The following is a 15,700-nucleotide window of genomic DNA, read 5'->3' as shown; positions in this document are numbered from 1 at the left end:
ACCAGGACTAAAGGTCCATCTCTATATATACACGTGTCCTGCCCAAATTTGTGAGCTACACTTAGTTTTTTTCTCGTCTTAGCACAAGAGGTGTATGTTGGTTTACTTTCTCTTCTTATGCACAGGAGGTGCTCGATGAAATGGCTCAAAGCATCATGCCACTTGCGTTCACACAAAACAAATAAGATATAAAGTGCCCAACCACACTTAAGCTTTCTCCTCTTTTTTTCCTTCTCGATCAAGGTTAACAATTTTATCCTTTCATCCGCCATTGATAAAATGCAAGTCTCGATGTACATCGCTTTACTATTCATGATGTTCTGTAATGGTTTTTGATGTACCTAATTATATAATGTAGATGAGCAGACAATGGATGCGACGCAGTGACGAGTTCATTACGGGCCTGGAAAGTTTTCTCCGTGTGGCCGTGGAAAATAAACGGGAAGGTTTATGTGTTGTCCATGTGTTGTCTGTCATAATAAGCAGGATAACTCTTCCTCAGACGCCTTTCACACCCACCTGTTTCTCCGGTTTCATGCCCATCTATAATTGTTGGACCAAGCACGGAGAAAGAGGGGTTATGATTGAAGACGATGAAGAAGAAGAGGAGGATGACAACTATCCTATGTTTCTTGAATACGGTGATACTGCAACGAGAAGCAGAAGATCAGGAGGCATCAGATGAGCCCGCTGATGATCTTGGTCAGGCCATTGTGATGCAAAGAGAGACTACGAAACTGAAAAGGAGAGGTTGAAGTTCGAGCAGATGTTAGAGCATCACAACAAATTATTATACCCAACTTCTAAAGATGGCCAGAAAAAGCTAGGTAGCACACTGGAATTGTTGCAATGGAAGACACATAATAGTGTGACTAGCAAGGGATTTGAAAAATTGCTGAAAATAATGAAGAAGCAGCTTCCAAGGGGTAACGAATTGCCCGCCAATACGTACGAATCGAAGAACTTGTCTGCCCTCTAGGATTAGGCATAGGATTAGGCATGCAGAAGATACATGCATGCATTAATGACTGCATCCTCTACCGCGGCGAGGAGTACGAGAATTTGGATGCATGTCTGGTATGAATTTCATTGCGGTATAAGATCAGACGAGATGACCTTGGTGATGTTGAGGGCGAGTGACCCAGGAAGGGAGTTCCTGCCAAGGTGATGTGGTATGCTCCTATAATACCACGGTTGAAACGTTTGTTCAGAAACAAAGAGCATGTGAAGTTATTGCGATGATACAAAGAAGAGTTGTAAGAAAGACGCGATGTTGAGACACCCCGCTGATGGGGTGCAGTGGAGAGAAATTGAGAGAGTGTTCCCGGACTTTGCAGATGATGCAATGAACTTCAGGTTTAGTCTAAGTACAGATGGCATGAATCCTTTTGGTGAGCAGAGATGCAGTTATAACATCTGGCATGTAAATCTATCTATCTATAACCGTTCTTCTTGGTTGTGCATGAAGCGAAAGTTTATTATGATGTCAGTGCTCATCCAAGGCCCGACTCAACCCGTAAACGATAATGATATGTGTAGGGTTCGTTGCATAGAAAACAAAAAAATTCTACCGTGAACAAGAACAAAACCAAGATCCAATCTAGGAAAAGCCAAGATCTAATCTATGAAGATCAGAGCAACGAGAGAGATGAGATACTAACCCTTGAATATCCAAAGCCTTACGAGATTAGATCTCGTGGTTGATGTAGTCGATCGTTCCGGTGCTGCAATCCGGCAGCACTTCCATACTCGGTCGCACATACGGTGTCGATGAAGTCCATCCTCTCCCCATTCCAGCGGGCAGCGGAGGTGTGGTAGATCCCCTCAGAATCCTAGTAGCATGACGACATGGTGGTGGTGGTGGAGGAGAATTCCTGCAGGGCTTCGCCTAAGCCGGAGCAGGAAGAAGCAGGAGGGAGGAGAGGTGGCAGCTTGGGTTGAGCGAAGGGGTCAGGGGGTCGGCTGCCCCTCTCCTCTATTTATAGAGGGAGGGTGCAGCCAGGGTTGCCCCCCTTGGCCCACCTCCTCCTAGGGCCGACGCATGGGAAAGGGGGGAAATAAATCTCCCCCCCCCCCCCCCAAGTCTTCCCCCTAACTTTTAGGGATTTGATCTTATCTCTTGGGGCTGGCCGGCTGGGCCTCTTGGGCATAATGCACCTGTCCCATGAGACCCCCGCAACATTACCTCAGCCCATGTGGCCCCTCCCGGGGTGGTGGTCCCAACGGTAGCCCTATAGAACCTTCTAGAAACTCCGGTCAAAACACCAGAACTTTTCCCGAACCCTAGAAGATGACTTCCATTATATGAATCTTATTCTCCAGACCATTCTGGACCTCCTCGTGATGTCCTGGATCCCATCCGAAACTCCGAACAACATTCGGTATCCATCTCACATTCCGAAGCTACTATACAACATCGAACCTTAAGCGCGTCACCCTATAGTTAATGAACTATGCGGACATGATCGAGACTCCTCTCCGACCAATAACCAATAGCGGGACCTGGAGATCCATAATGGCTCCCACACATTCAGCGATAACTTAGTGATCGATTGAACCATTAACATACGACACCGATTCCCTTTGTCACGCGATACTTTACTTGTCCGAGGATCGATCATCGATATCTCCATACCTAGTTCAACCTCGTTACCGACAAGTACTCTTTACTCGTACCGTGGTATGTCATCTCTTGTGACCTTGTCACATGCTTGCAAACTAACTAGAAGACATTCCACCGAGAGGGCCCAGAGTATATCTATCCGTTATCGGGATGGACAAATCCTACTCTTGATCCATATGCCTCAACTCATACTTTCCGAATACTCAATCCCATCTTTATAACCACCCAGTTACGCAGTGGCATTTGATGTAATCAAAGTACCCTTCCGGTGTAAGTGATTTACATGATCTCATGGTCGAAGGACTAGGTTACTATGTATCGAAATCTTATAGCAAGTTGAACTTAATGACTTGATCTTATGCTATGCTTACTATGGGTGTGTGTCCGTCACATCATTCACCTAATGATATGATCTTGTTATTAATAACATCCAATGTTCATGATCAGGAAACCATGATCATCTATTAATTAACAAGCTAGTTAAATGAGAGGCTTACTAGGGACTTTGGTTGTTTACACAACACAAATGTATTAATGTTTCCGGTTAATACAATTATAGCATGAGGTGTAAACATTTATCATGAACACTAAGATATAACAATAACTACTTTATTATTGCCTCTCGGGCATATCTCCAACAGTCTCCCACTTGCACTAGAGTCAATAATCTAGTTTACATTTGTAAAGATATAACACCTTGACCTTCTGGTGCTTATCATGTTTTGCTCATGGGAGAGGTTTCAGTCAACGAATCTGACATGCTCAGAAACGTATGTATTTTGCAATTCATTTGCGTCCCCACGCATCACTCATTTTCCAAATGAGTCGGCATTTATCGTATATGTTCGGTCTTCTTGTGGAACCTTAATTCCGCGGTCTGAAATATGTCACTAATATTGTCACACACAATATAGCTTCAAAGTTCTGACACTGTCGGAACTACACCAAGTTCTCAAAGAACTCCTCAACTCAAACACTCTTTGTCATTGTCAAAACAATGACATACTCTGCCTTCGGTTGTAGAATCCGTCACAATATTTATACTCATCTAAATCTAGCATCTACTTCTTGTAGATCATTGTGCTACCTTTTAATCAACACTTAGCCTAATTGAGATTAAAATTTATTTTTATATGTGACCAAACTAATATCGGTGCAACACCTTACAATGATTTGTTTGTCATTACCCCATATATCCTTGGTTCTTCTAAAGCACTCAGGGATATTCTTACTGTTGTCCAATGATCATTACATGAATCATTCTGGTATATGCTCGTAACACTTTAGAGCACAGGACATCTGATTTTGTACATATCATTCGTGATCTAAAATCACTCATGTGTTTTTACTCATTGAGTGTCAAATACACTCAAGTCTTGTTAAACCTTCACATGGAAAAGAACACCTTCTTAACGTTTGCGTATTGAACTGTTTCATTATTCATTCTATGTACTTTGACTTAAACTTACTATGCGATTCAATCTATCTTCATAGATCTTAACGCTAAATATGTTTTAGTCCATATCCTTTCATTAAAGTTAATTCTCAATGAAACCTTTTATTCACATCAAGTACATAATTATAATCAATGATATGTCATCCACATATAATATTATAACTATGTCTCAACGCTCCCAATTAATTTCTTGCAAATGCAAGCATCTTCATCATTTCTGATGAAATCAAAAACTCTTTGACTATTTCATCCGGTGAAGATTCAAACTCCACGATACTCACTTCATCCAATTGAAGTTTGTATAACTATCTAGTATTCCACGGACCAGCAAAACTGTTGGTTGTATCTAGTATACATCCTTAATACACACTTCTGGAAGGAATGTATTTCTTCCATTCTACTAACATATCTCATAAAAGAAATATGTAGTGACTACTAGAATAATTCACATGACTATAAGCATTTCTACGGAAGATCTAATCTTATCGTAGTCAACTCTTTGAACTTTTTCGTAAACAACTTATCGACAAGTCGAGCTTCTTCAAGGATATTGCATCCAAGACCATCAATTTTATAGATCTTTTTACTTTCAAAAAAGTATTCACCTATCTTGGATTTCATGGCACTTAGTCATTTTAACAGAGTCAGGACCCATCATAACTTCTTTGTATGTAGTTGGTTTATTATTGTTCAAAATTAGTGCTTTGTCCACAAATCATTTATTCGATCACAAAGTAAACCATACCTACAAGTTTCAATGGGTACTTCAATCTCCATAACTATAACTCTTTGTAGACATGGGAGCTATGATCATCGTGGCCGCTTCCGGAACCATTGCCGATGTTGCGCTACTCTGATTATCATGCTCAGGTTCATAAACCATATCAAGTTCCATTGTTCTCCCACTCAAATACTTCGCTAGAAACAATTTTTTGGAAATAAGTAAGAAACATCGACAAACACTTTTGTCTTTGACTCCCTAGTGGAAAGAATTCCCAGTCAATTCTCTTGGATAACCAACAAAGACATTCATCCGATTTTGGTTGTAAGCTTATTTACTTATGCTATGCATACTAAAATTTAAGAAAGGACTATTAGGGTTTATACCCATGCCATAACTCATATGGTGTCATTTCAGCGGATTATGATGACGCTCTATTTAGTGTAAAAGCGGCAGTCTCTAAAGCATAATCCAAAAATATAATGGCGTCATTTCATTTTATCTTATCATTAACCCAACAAAGTTTGGATACGTCTCTCGGATACTCCATCATCACTATGATACTCCAAGAAACACGAGTTGTACAACAATTTCATAACTCTCTTAGATGTTCGCTAAAACTCGTAATTCTAATATTTCCACCATGATCCAGTCATAGACATTTGACTTTTCTATTACGATGATTTCCACTTCATGCTGAAATTTATTTGAATCTATTCAAATGTTTCAAACTTCTTCCTTATTGAATAAATATCCTTATATATACACTCAATTCATTGTTGGAAGTTTTCATGAAGTAGAAGAATCTCCCGCACACAACAATGCCCAATGAACCACATACATCATCATGTATGTTTCCACTAAGTTAGTTGCCTGTTCAACTCTTGGCCTATGAACGGTATTTGAGTCATTCTTTTTAGAAGAGATTTGCAAGCGCCAAACGATTGAAAAATCGAATGACTCCAAAAATCCATCTGCATGGAGTTCCTTCATGCGTTTCTTTATAACATGACCTAAATGGCGGTTCCACTAATAACTGAAATTCACATCATTTTCCTTATGGCATCTTAGCGTCAGTGTTATGCATGTGTGCTTCACCACAAAAATTTATAATAACTTATCCATCATACATGGAATACTATCATAATTTGAACAACTCATTGTTTTCATTTGACCAGAACAAAACAATAAATATAAAGTTTTTATTATAAATCTGAAGGCCTAGGTAGAATGTCAACGACGAACACAATAACACTTTATTTTGTTCCAGACGTGCATTCCTACCATATTCCTTGTCAGTCACTTAGGCCATTGTATTCTTGTATTGAATTGTTTTTTATGACACCTCATACCAACCAATATGGTACAAATACCTAAGAATTTCATTGTGCGACCAATCATGGAATACATTCATAACATGTATATCATCTATATACACCTGAGCTAGACTTTCTAGTCTTTTGTTTCTTTTTGCTAGAATCTTTTGTAGTTTTTCTTTTAGCTTTTCTCCATTTAAGAAAACACTTCACCTTCAATAACTTCTAGGTCCATTGGTCAAATACCAATAACTTTGAGGTTCTTACTTTGAAGTTGATCATCACATGACAAGTGTTTCAGATTTCACTATTAGTAACTTTTTAATGTGATGAACAATTTCACTCATAATTTTATCCAATAAATCATGACGACTTTCTGAGACCATGTCTATACATACTAGGCTCGTAAAGTTTAACCTCAGTATTCGCGTGTGCAAACCTGGCTTGCACCCGTTGTATGCACACGTAGAATCTATAACACCCGATCATCACGTGATGCTTCGAAACGACGAGTCTTAGCAACGGTGCATACTAAGGATGACCACTTCATGGATATGCGAATATCGTTAATGTCCAACTAGTTGTTGGAGGATCGGGACGCCTAGCGTCTTCAACTTTCATATCCCATAAAACTTATGAGTTTATGTAGTCTCACTAAATTATATTCTATCATCTTGTACTAAGGTCTTAGATATCACATATATCTCACACCTTGCTTATTTCGAAAAACTAACTTTTCAGCTCCTTACTTTCCAAACGGATTTGAACTTCAAGTTTTACGGAGAAAAGATATTTTTAGGTACTAATTGAAACTATTGCTCTTTTGAATCAACAACGTGAGGTTTACCAAAAGTTTGCAATAGGATTTAATCATTTCTTGATTCTTTAACACTACGGTACCAGTCTGTAAAGTTACTTGTCAGATTTAATAGTGTTTCTATCTCAATTACTATACTAGCGCATGGTAGATCACGGATGCCAATTCTACAAATTTAATTCAAAATTCTATTCTGACTATGTTCATGATAATTAGTTCAAGTTTTAATCTAATTACTAATGAACTCCCACTTAATACAACATCCCCCATAGTTGTTTAGTGGCACACGATCCATCGTCACTACACCAAGTCCGATCATCACGTGAAATGATGTAGCTTTAATGGTGAACATCAACATATTGATCATATCATCCATATGACTCGTGTTCAACCTTTCGGTTTCCTGTGTTCCGAGGCCATGTCTGTGCATGCTAGGCTCGTCAAGCAAACCCAAGTATTTTCGCGTGTGCAACATGGCTTACACGTGTTGTACGTGAACGTAGAATCTATCACATTTGATCATCACGAGATGCTTCAAAACGACGAACCTTAGCAACGGTGCATACGAGGGGAGAACACTTTATTGTCTTGATATTAATGTGAGGGATCATCTTATAATGCTACCGTCGCGATCTAAGAAAGATAAGATGCATAAAGGATTAACATCACATGCAATTCATAATATGTGATATGATATGGTCTTTCTTCTTGTTCTTTTGATCTCCATTTCCAAAGCACACGAGCATGATCTCCATCATCACTAGCATTGCACCAAGGTCCATGGCGCCGCTTCATGGTTGTCCATCACTTATAGCTACTATAACAACTACTTGAAATAAAGCTATTACATGATGAATAGACACGCATGTCTTAACAAATTTAAAGACAACCATTAGGCTCCTGCCATTTGCCATAATACAATAATGATCATCTCATACATCAAATATAGCCATCATCACAAAGCCATATCACATCACCAAACCCTGCAAAAACATGTTAGACGCCTCTAATTTGGTTTGCATATTTTACGTGGTTTAGGATTTTCGAGTAAGATCCAATCTACCTACGAACATGAACCACAACGGTGATACTAGTGTTGTAAATTGAAATAGTAAATTCAATCTTAACTATGGTGAGAGAGACAGACACCCGCAAAGCCACTTATGCAATACAAGTTGCATGTCAAGCGTGGAGCAAGTCTCATGAGACGCGGTCATGTAAAGTTAGCCCGGGCCGCTTCATCCCACCATCCCGCAAGATCAAAGTACACATAACCAAAGACAACAAAAGCATCAACGCCCACAAAACCATTGTGTTCTACTCGTGCAACAGATCTATGCATAGACATGGCTCTGATACCACTGTAGGGTTCGTTGCATACAAAACAAAAAAATTCTACTGTGAACAAGAACAAAACCAAGATCCAATCTAGGAAAAGCCAACATCCGATCTAGGAAAAGCCAAGATCGAATCTATGAAGATCGGAGCAACGAGAGAGATGAGATACTAACCCTCGAAGATCCAAAGCCTTACGTGATCAGATCTCGTGGTTGATGTAGTCGATCGTTCCGGTGCTGCAATTCGGCAGCACTTCCATACTCGGTCGCACGTACAGTGTCGATGAAGTCCATCCTCTCCCCGTTCCAGCGGGCAGAGGAGGTGTGGTAGATCCCCTCAGAATCTCAGCAGCACGACGGCGTGGTGGTGGTGGAGGAGAATTCCTGCAGGGCTTCGCCTAAACCGGAGCAGGAAGAAGCAGGAGGGAGGAGAGGCGGCAGCTTGGGTTGAGCGAAGGGGTCAGGGGTTGGCTGCCCCTCTCCTCTATTTATAGAGGGAGGGTGCAGCCAGGGTTGCCCCCCTTGGCCCACCTCCTCCTATGGCCGGCGCATGGGAAAGGAGGGAAAGAAATCTCCCCCCCAAGTCTTCCCCCTAACTTTTAGGGATATGATCTTATCCCCTTGGGATTTGATCTTATCTCTTGGGGCTGGCCGACTGGGCCTCTTGGGCCTGCTGCACCTGGCCCATGAGGCCCCCGCAGCATTCCCTTAGCCCATGTGGCCCCTCCCGGGGAGGTGGGCCCACCGGTGGCCCTCTAGAACCTTCTACAAACTCCGGTCAAAACACCGGAACTTTTCCCGAACCCCGGAAGATGACTTCCATTATATGAATCTTTTTCTTCGGACCATTTCGGACCTCTTCGTGATGTTCTGGATCCCATCCGAGACTCCGAACAACATTCAATATCCATCTCACATTCCGAAGCTACTATACAACATCGAACCTTAAACGCGTCACCCTACGGTTCGTGAACTATGCATACATGATCGAAAATCCTCTCCGACCAATAACCAATATCGGGACCTGAAGATCCATAATGGCTCCCACACATTCAGCAATAACTCAGTGATCGATTGAACCATTAACATACGATACCGATTCCCTTTGTCACACGATACTTTACTTGTCCGAGGTTCGATCATCGATATCTCCATACCTAGTTCAACCTCTTTACCGACAAGTACTCTTTACTCGTACCATGGTACGTCATCTCTTGTGACCTTGTCACATGCTTGCAAGATAATTAGACGACATTCCACCGAGAGGGCCCAGAGTATATCTATCCTTCATCGGGATGGACAAATCCCACTCTTGATCCATATGCCTCAACTCATACTTTCCGAATACTCAATCCTATCTTTATAACCACTCATTTACGTAGTGGTGTTTTATGTAATCAAAGTATCCTTCCGGTGTAAGTGATTGACATGATCTCATGGTCGAAGGACTATGTTACTATCTATCAAAAGCTTATAGCAAGTTGAACTTAATGACTTGATCTTATGCAATGCTTACTATGGGTGTGTGTCCATCACATCAACCTAATGATATGATTTTGTTAATAATAACATCCAATGTTCATGATCAGGAAACCATGATCATCTATTAATTAACAAGCTAGTTAAATGAGAGGCTTAGTAGGGACTTTGGTTGTTTGCACAACACACATGTATTAATGTTTCCGGTTAATACAATTATAGCATGAGGTGTAAACATTTATCATGAACACTAAGATATAACAATAACTACTTTATTATTGCCTCTCGGGCATATCTCCAAGAATATGTACCTAAGGCCATTAGTTGAATAACTTTTACAGTTGTGGGGAAAAAAGGCGTACATGTGTGGGATGAGCATAAACAAGAGCCATTTGACCTATGAGCGTTGGTTTTCGTAACCATTAATGGTTGGCATGCTCTTAGCAACCTTTCAGGACATACAAACAAAGAATACAATGCATGCATACATTGTTTAGATGAGACTAACTGTTTATATTTAGATAATTCTAAAAAGGTCGTGTACCTTAGATATCGTCGATTTTTTCCAAAGAAGCATGTCGTCGAAAAGAAAGGCAAGAATTTCAAATGTGAGCCAGGTCACTGGAACAATCCTATCCACCGTACTAGTGATGATGTATTTGGTATGGTCAAGCATCTAGAACTATTCTTTGGAAAGGTTCATGGCGAAGAATCTTTGGAATGTCCGCCATCATAATATGTCCGCTCTCTTAAGAAGTCTGTGGCAAAGAAGAGGGCAAAAAAAGTTGCCCAACTCGGAGAAGAGAAAAACCAATCATTGCCCCCGCTTAAGGTGTTTTTCAATGAAGTACTAGTGTGAAAATACCAATTGGTCCCCCGCTAAACAAGGCCTCAACAGAATATTACGAGAGGTTTTCTAGTGAACTTGGTATGACTGTTGATTAAATGCTAAACGATGCATATTTCCTTAAGGCTGAACTAGCAATAAATATGGCCCCAGGGATTCTCTCGTCATACCTGAGCAAGTCCAGCAACTACCAACACAAATGCGAAGATTGCATGACTGGTAAACGGTATCTGTCTTGAGTGTATGCTTGTAATGTGAACGCTTTTTGCGCGCCGTTGGGATTTTATATAAAGCCGGGCCTATGGCCTTATGTTTAAAATAAATAAAAACACTATGTTCAGCACTTTGCCAAATGTTATTGGCATGTAAGCCAAATCTTAGGTTGGAGTTGGGATTGGTGGTTGTCTCCTTGATTGCAATTTGCTATCACTACTTTTTTCTCTGGTTATACAATATTCCGATCCTTAGAAATATAATAATATCCAGTTAACATCTGGTGCATTCGAATTGGCACAACGGTAACGAACACACACTACGGGAAGAATGGCATTGTCGTGCAGCAAATCATTGCCGTGCGCCCATGCACAACAAAGACATCTTTGCCGTGCGCAGCAAGCAGCACGCACGACAAAGAAATTGTGCACAACAACATCTGAACGTAGCGCACGGCAACGAAACCCTGCATGGCAAAGTCCGAAGATAGCGCACGACAACGAGACGTCAACGGCAAAGTCCCAACACGCCGCACGACAAAGAACTAATCCACGACAAAAGCTCTGGGCGTTGCCGTTGCACACCCTTTGCCGTTCGAGTAGCTATGTTGCACGGCAACGATGCATTTGCCGTGCGTTTTTTTCTTTGCCGTGCACCAACAGACATTTTATTTGTTTTTCTTTCAATTTTATTTCAACTAATACTTATATTTATTTTTTAATTAGTTTTACTTTTTGTTGACTATTTATTAGTGTTACTTAAGACGAATGTGCAATACAAAATTACTCTCCATGTTCATCCCCCACATATATCAGAGTTTCGGAGCAATCCACGCTTCAATTCCATGACACCATGTTCAGTTCCATGTCAATATGCTAGTACTTGTTGAAGTGTAGTCATGGAGCCATGCTTGTTCAATTCCATGTCAACATGCAAATGCTACTACTTGTTCAATTCCATGTCAATATGCAAATGCAAATGCTAATTCCATCAACCTTGTAGGAAGAGGACAAGGCAATGACGATGATGCCATGGGAAGCAATGGAGGAGGACAAGGTTGATGGCATCGATTCTATCAACTTGTTTTCATGCTTGCACTTGTTGTTGTTCGATTATGCACTTGTCGTTGTTGGATTGTATGCACTTGTTTGAATTGCTACTTTCACTTGTATGGATGGACTCTATGTATGGACCTTATGCATGGACTATGTGTGTTCGATGTATTTATGGTATTGTTGATGTGTTTAGTGATGATATGTTGAATATATATGCTGTATATGCTATATTTTGAAATGCAGGGATTAATGAAAAACAGAAAAAACAGGAAAAACGGGGGCCTTTGCCGTGTGCACACACGGCAAAGGAGTCACGTGGCGCGCAACTGTGCTCCTGTCATGCTGCTGGGTATGCCTGGAGGAGCCTTTGCCGTGCGGGCTGAGGTGTGGGCGCACGGCAAAGGGACCATGCACGGCACAGTCAGGCGCACGGCAGTGGCCAGCCACACGACAAAGGATGAGCGCACAATAAAGGACCGAGCTAGCGCACGGCAGTGGACAGCGTTGGCTCGCACGGCAAACCGGGCTAGCGCACGGCAACGCTCTGGGCACACGTCTAGCATAAAGCATCGTAACACACAGCTAGCATTAAGCATAAATGAAAATAGATAACGTGAACCCATGGGAGGCAAGAGGGAAAATGTTTGCCTTGCAAAGATTGTCGAGGAAAATCTGCAGAACTCGTCTTTGCTCACATACGGGAAAATGCAAAATGTTGTGACACATAACGGATGCTAGCCTTACTACTAGAATAGAACAATCATCATGATTAAGATATGATATGCATGGCATGAAAAAGATGATCTAATGGAACTTATCCAATTAAGGGGAATCGAATCCTGAAAAACACAATTTAGGGTTCACGTTGTTTTTCCTACCAGAAAATTAAATGTTGTTTATCATAGAAAACACATGGCATGGTTGAACTACACAAATTAAATCGAATGAATTTGACCTTATCGCCAAATTCCCACTAACCCATATTTAGTTATTATGTGATATGAAACTACCATAAAAAATGCAAGTTACATGATGCAAACAATCATACCAGTTTCATATTAGTTTTCCTCACATTATTCTGAGAAACTTCCATAACAAACACTTTCCCATTGAAGTTAAAGATAAAATGATATTGATTTTCCAAGACAAAATCATTTTATGAAATTTTTGGAAAAACTGAAAAGATGTTGGAAAACTTTCTCACCAAAGGAAGACGAGGTTCTTGTCATCAATTGCGAGCGCCCAGTTCGATTTGCTTGGGAGGAGAATGATTGGAGCCACGACGGAGCTGTAGCCGCGATTGGACCCGGAAGCAGGGAGCAGTCAGTCGCGATGAAGCTACATTAGCGGCGGTTTTCGGGAGCTTGCAAAGAAGAGGAAAATGACGGGGTGCAGCATCAGGATAGTGCTAGGGGGAAGCTAGGGCTACAGGTTAGCAGTAGCAGCTTAAGAGGGATTCAGGCACGTGGCTCCATCGTCGACAGCGAGGATAGCGACAAGTGGAGGAACAGATGTGTGTCTGTACGCGAGGAAGAAGAAGCACATGACTAAGGTTCAGTCGACTAAGACTTAACTTATTTCTCAATCAAATTATATCAGCATGTTTCGATGCAGGCGTAAACAAAGTACAAACAACAGCAAACACAAATCTTCAGCAGAAACAAAATTTAACGATGGAGCACGTGATTAAGACATAAGTTACGTCTCAGCTAGCTGAAACTTAGCAATCTCCATAGTTCACTGGCCTGGATAGAGTGGGCTTGTTGGGATTGGACGGAGAGAAGGGAAAAGGTCAGTCTGAGCCGAAGAGAAGAAACATGCTCTTTTTGAATTTTTATGTATTTTATGAATCCCCAAGAATTACAAAGGAAGAAAGAGAGAGAAGGAACTTTTAGTAAAAACATGTAAAAATCCATCTTAATTAAGATGGTTTCCAAAAGGAGGATGAAAGCCACACCAATGCATGTAAATACAAAAGTATTTCCATAATTTTAAACGCAATTTGGTAAGGTTTTCAAAGTATTAGATTTATTAGTTTGAACTAAATTAAGAAAAAGGAGAGAGAAGGTTTTAGTCATGATTTGAAGTTAAACTATTTTGCAAGATTTCAAAATTACTTGTTATTTTGTTTTATTTGAAATAAGAATAAGGAATAAAAGTTTTCAAAACACCTTAGAATTATAATTGCAAAACAAAAATATGGATTGCACAAATAATTTTTGGGGTTTAGAAAAAAAAACATGTAAGGTGATATAATGCATGCATGATGATGCAAAAATAAAAACAACAGGCAAACCTAGTAAGGGTATTTTTCCGGGTGGTTACATGACGCTTCATCTTTATATCTCCATCACCGCTTTTTCGCAGGTTAGCACCGGTCGTCAGCTGAATGACTTGTCGGTGACATCATCTATTATTGATTTGTTTGTCACTACTGAGGATAACCAATGACATAACAGTTGTTCATTAGACTACTCATAGTGGAAATATAGGTAGTAACATCACACATCCCGAAGCATTTTGGTGACATGACATGACAATAAATGAAGAAAAAGAGTGAGGTGGTAACTAGCTATGTTACCATAACATCACATTTCTCAAGACAGGATGAGTCTACAATGAAATAAATATAACATGCATGATACCACATGATATCACATATATGTTACCACCCACTATGAAGGTAGTAACATAGAGTAGTAAGATGCACCATGTTACTACTCTACTACTCCCCACTATGACTAGTCTTAGAGGTGACCATCACACTACTAGGAAAAGGCTTATAGCCGCACTCCTTACCGCCGGCGAGTACGATTTGAAGTGGCCGGCAGTAAGGCATTTTAGGCCCTCCTCGCGTTACCACCGGCGAGTTGATATGTAGTCGGCAGGGATAAGACACTTACCGCCGGCGAGTAGGAATTGCAACTGCCGGGGGTAAGGTGGGCCGAGAGCACCTGGATGGGCCTCCTCTTACCGCCAGCGGTTTAGTTTTGGAGATGCCAGGGGTAATCTAATTACCACCGGCGAAATTAGTTCACATGGGCCGAGGGTAAAGTGGAGTCCTGTGGGCCATTTGGGCCAAAATTATCGCCGGCGTCTAAGATTCGTTTTCTCTTGGGATAAAGGAGACCATGACCCAGGGAAAATGGAGACCACGAGTCCAACCAACCGAGTCATCCCCCGTCTCATCCTCCTTCCCCACGCGGACACGCTCCCTCCCCGCCCGATCTACTGCAGGTTTCGATTCGCCGCCGTTCCGATTCGATTCCGCCGCGCCATGGGCCGATTCCCCTCACCCAACTCCTAGCGCGGCCTCCCCTCCTCCCTCACCCAACCCCGCCCTGCGCGGCGCCTCTTTCGATCTCCCTTCCTCCCCGCCGTCGACCTCTCCCCTTGGCCGGAGAGCTCTGCATGAGGTCTGGAGCAGCAACGCAAAGAACATGCTCGTCAAGCGCGGCCCGCGGCCGCTGACGGCCAAGCTCACTGCAAGGCGGGCCGGCGACGCCGCCCCCGTCCCCGGCGACCGCGGTCTTCACCGTCCGTCGGCTGGGCCTCTAGATCCAGCGACGGCGGCCTCTATCAGCCACCTTCTTGCGCGCTCAGAGCTGGGGACGAAGGTGATGGCGGCCGTCGCGGTTCCGCCGGGTCGTCGCCTACCGCATAAGCGCCAAGCCGCGGAAGGGGATCCACCAGGAGCTCGGCAACTTTGCTCGCTGCTTCCCCACGACCTAGGTCAGACTTTCCCCCTATCATCTTCAGTTGCTTATGTGCTGCAAAAATGCATCGCTGCACTGGCTCATGCCGTTTCTCTTCTGTGTTGTGCTGTGTCGAGAGTT

The sequence above is a fragment of the Lolium rigidum genome, chromosome 3 (genome assembly GCF_022539505.1).
Source record: "Lolium rigidum isolate FL_2022 chromosome 3, APGP_CSIRO_Lrig_0.1, whole genome shotgun sequence".
Taxonomy (NCBI): domain Eukaryota; kingdom Viridiplantae; phylum Streptophyta; class Magnoliopsida; order Poales; family Poaceae; genus Lolium; species Lolium rigidum.
Note: the sequence above shows the minus strand (reverse complement) of the source record.